Source organism: Mandrillus leucophaeus, unplaced genomic scaffold (genome assembly GCF_000951045.1).
Source record: "Mandrillus leucophaeus isolate KB7577 unplaced genomic scaffold, Mleu.le_1.0 Scaffold207, whole genome shotgun sequence".
Classification (NCBI taxonomy): domain Eukaryota; kingdom Metazoa; phylum Chordata; class Mammalia; order Primates; family Cercopithecidae; genus Mandrillus; species Mandrillus leucophaeus.
The window spans coordinates 2,679,064-2,683,399 of NW_012102110.1; the positions used below are offsets into that span (position 1 = coordinate 2,679,064).

Below are 4,336 nucleotides of genomic sequence, written 5' to 3' on the forward strand. Positions count from 1 at the left end.
CCAGGGGATGGATGGCCAGGCTGCAAAAGTCTTGTTGCTACAGAGCTCCAAGATGCTGCTTGTTGCCTTTAATCATAAAAAGCTTCAGTGAGTATAGCACCTTTTCTCCTAATCGAATCTAACCTAAGCTTACCCGTTTGTCTCAGAGATCTGCAGTGCATTTCTTTGGGGAGAGGCAGTTAAACCTTGGGCCTCCCCAAGCAAAGTTGTGAAATGATATTTAAAGGTGACAAGGCCCGTTTAGACAGCAGCTCTCTCTGCTGGGTCTTCTCATCCTCTTGGCCCACCTTTCCTCATTCATAATCTGGGGTCTGGTTTTCCAGGCTCTTCTTAATTATCCACCGTAATCCCCTCTAAAATGCAAAGTGATAGAAGTTTAAACCATTCCTCTATCCAAAGGCATTTTCATTTTAACAAAGAGCTTTCAAAGGCAAATTATTGAAGACCCCAAAGAAAAAAACATTTTTAATTAGCTTTTCAAATACAGACTTAGGCAGGGGGGCTTTGGTGGTGGCCTGTGTCTGGTAAGAAGGTTTTCCCCTGCACATCCTATGTGCAGTACCTTCTTCGCTGCTGATGCTGACTTTAAAGACATTCATATTGGATACTTGTTGGTGCCTCAATTCTGTATCCCACCCCCCTATATGTGTGTATTCAATTCACACGTGTACACACACACACACACACACACACACACACCCTTGAGCAGCAGGAGCAAGCAATGGGGAAACAACAAACCCCAAGTGATAAAGGTTGGCTCACTCGCTTTTACTTATTGGATGTGTGTCAAGCATCTACTCAATGCAGAACATGGTAGCCATCACTGGGATTGGGATAGCCACCTCAAAATGGCTTACAGTCAGAACAGATTAAAGGCAAGCAGACACACACTTCTGTGGGAATGAGTAATATGGTTTGGGGAGAGGGTGCTGGTTATGACTGCCTCTCAGAGTTTGCCCTCTGGGTCCCTTTACTGTTCTTGGTCTTAATTAATTCAGTTGGCTCAGGTCTATGAGAGCTTCCTCACTGGTGCTCCACTGGTCTCACCACAGTGTCACTCCACCTTGAGGTGACCAGCCTGCACAACCACCAGAGTCACAGACAGATGCTCGTTCCCTTTATCCTTTCCTGAAGACAGCTTTCCTTCTGGTTGCAGGGACCTTCACAGTCTGAAAAGAAGCTGAACACATATCCTTCCGGTCTCTCTGTGCATTTACACCTACAGAAACACACATGACTTCTGAGATAGGTGAGTCCTTAAAGGGTACGCACTCCAGCCATCTGTCTAGTGACAGCATCGCTTTGAAAGCACCTCCAATGGTCGTCATCGTCATCTCACTGCACTCAAATGCCCCAGAATGAGCAGCTGCTTCTCACAAGAAAACTCCTTTGTTTTTGGACAAGTTTTAATGTGAATTTATTTGTGCACTTATTGAACAATTCCTTTACTCAACAAAAATGAATTGACATGCCTATGGTTTTTAGACACTGGAGGTGCAATGGTGAGCAAGACCATCATTGCCAACATGGCTTGTGGTCTTCAAGGGAGGCAAAATTAACTGAACAATCAAGCAGGACTATATTAGCGATGGGGAAGAGTCCCGGGAGGCAGCAATGCCTGGGTTGGAGCGATGAGACTATAGGGTGGGGAACTCTGGGCCAGTGAAGATGGGAGGCAGGGGTCAGGGAAGTCCAGAAATGGCTTTCTTGGGAAAGTGATACAGGGTCCAAAGAATGGAGTTAGCTGGGCAGGACGGGGCTGGGTGGGAGGAAAAGCATTCCAGGCAGAAGGAATAGATTGTTAAGAGATTATCTGGAAGTGGCAGGAACCACAGCATGTTTGAGAAACGGAAAGGAGGCCAGTGTGGCTGGAAAGTCCAGAAATGGGCAGCAAACATGGCTTCCAGGACACTGTGGTAGAAGCCCCAGCTGACTCGCAGTGCAGTTCAGATGAGGGAGCAATAATGGTTTCTTTCTTTTTCTCTCCTTCTTCCTGCTCCATGTTGCCCTCCTCCTCTGTCTTCTTCTTCTTCTTCTTCTTTTTTTTTTTTAGTGCTCTATAACTAATTTGGTCTTTCTCAGAAACTCCATCTGCTGAGGAGCAAAAATTTCAGTTTCAAAGCTTAGCGTGAAGTAAAAATATAAATACAGACAGTCCCTGAGTTACGGTGGCTCGACTTAATGATTTTTTTGACATAACGATGGTGTGAAGCTGTCACAAATTCTATGTAATGTATAGTATTCAATAAATTATGTGAGCTATTCAATGCTCTATTATAAAATAGGCTTCGTGTTAGGTGATTTTGCTCAAATGTAGGCTGAGGGAAGTGTCTTGATCACGTTTTAAGGTATGCTAGTCTAAGCTTCAATGTTCAGTGGGTTAGGCTGTAGTAAATGCATTTTCGACTTATGAGATATTTTCAACTTATGACGCATTTATCAGGATGTAATCCTACTGTAAGTTGAGGATCATCTGTAACCTTTTGTGAGTAAACATGCTCAGATGCAGCAACCCTGACCTGCAACTCTTCAAGATGGTTTTGAAGAGTGGAGTGGATTTTGGCTGACTTGGTACTTGTAACAATAATGACAAAAGAGACCTTGGAACCTGGCAGTGACTTGGACTGTCTTCTACTTTTTTCAGTCTCTTCAGAAGCGTCCTTGTCTTCCTGGCCTCCAATTGCTCTGCTGATGTTGGTGGCTATGGCCTGCTACTTGTGCATCTTGTAGCCGGGTTGTTTTTCCTTTTCTCTCTCAAATTGGTAAGAGCCCAGCATCTGCCCCCAGGATGATCTGATCTTGTCTCTGCTCTTGCTGTATATTTGTCATGTTCTCAAATGGCTTTGTCCACATGTCCACCTGAAGCTTGTGGAGTAAAGTCTTCTGATTTCTGCTCCTATAAGTCCTGGTGCAGCGGGATAATTGAGGAATCAAAGAGACCGAGGGTCGGGGAGGTTATATATTATTTATTATTTAGGTGCACATACTCAGTTAGGTTAACATCCAAAAAGACTGAGCCCTGAACAAAGAGTCTGGTTACCTTTTAAGCATTTTGTGGGGTAGGGGGAGATCTGTGCAGGGGGAAGACAGTGAGAAACAAAGACAGTTATTCAATTGAGGCATGCATTACATTATTTCTTACTTTCCAAGGAAAAACACATTTTATGACTTGAGTTTATCTGCCTAGTGACCTTGCATCTGCACAGCTAGGGAAACAGGGTCTTCACAATGCCTGGGAAAGGGAGAGATAAGGCTCACTAGCCACAGAAAAACAGGCAGTTAATTTTAAAGGAATCCAGCTCTTTCTCTTCCTCAAGGGGAATTGGGTTTTCTTACACACAACTGAGTTTTTGCTTACACATTCTTTAATTTCTTTTAATTCCTGTTTCACTGGTAGGCTGTGGGCTGTCAGCTAGGAGCTCATTGTATAAGGGAATGTATGCAGAATGAGAAGTATGGATTAGATGTTTTGTTTTCTACCATAGAACAGCAAGAGGAACCTTATGTGTTCTGTGGGGAACCCATGATCTCAGCAGCAAGACTTGATTCTGGATTAAGCTAAAAGAGAGGATAAAGGAATTCAGGAAATCTTATCTTGCATGACTACTGGCTTGCTGCAAAATTCCATTTCAAAGTAAAAAATCAGAATATGAACTCTTCCTCCCAGCTTCTTTGCATTTTTCCTTTGCAGTTTTAATCTTTCCCAGAGCAGATGGATGGCTCTGGCCATCTAGGGGATACATTTACTTTTTTGGGTTGGCATAAGAGAAAAGTGTGTGGGGTGTGTCTATGTTTCAAAATAGGATTTCTGTTACTACACTATTTTAAGGATTTTGGGTGCTTTTCCCTAGGATCATTGGGAAGTCACTGAATCATTTTTAGCAAGGGAGTGACAGATTCAGATTTGCATTTTTATAAAGACCTTGCCGTCTACTGTAGAGAATAGATTGGCTGGGGCAAGCTACATGCAGGCAGATCAGTCAGCAGTTACTGGGTGGTGGCAAAGGAGATAAACAGAGGCAGAATTGAGGGATGTCTATAGATGGTTAGACAATAGGATATGGAGATGGATCGGATATAGGGTTGAAGGAGAAATAGGTATCAAGAAAGAATCTCAGTTTCTGCTTTATATGACTGGAGGAATTTGGGGACCATTTACTGAGAAAGGGAATAGAAGGAGACCCAGATTTAGAGAGTGGAGAAAAATGATGTCCAGTAGGACATTTTGAGTTTAAAGTATCTCAGAGAAATGCAAATGGAGATGATCAGTAAGTGGTGGGATGTTTGAGTCTGAAGCCCAGGGCGGAGTCATTTATGTGTAAATGTCTTAGTCTGT

The 4,336-nt window shown here is 43.2% G+C and overlaps 1 long non-coding RNA gene across 1 annotated transcript in view; it reads right to left on the minus strand.

Annotated features, from left to right (window-relative positions):
* Window positions 1-753: 753 nt before the first annotated feature.
* LOC105539589 overlaps window positions 754-4,336 on the minus strand; it is a 24,894-nt gene continuing 21,311 nt past the window's right edge. The window contains exon 4 of the long non-coding RNA XR_001006069.1: window positions 754-2,905. This is a non-coding gene — a long non-coding RNA (uncharacterized LOC105539589). The remainder of the gene's footprint in view (window positions 2,906-4,336) is intronic.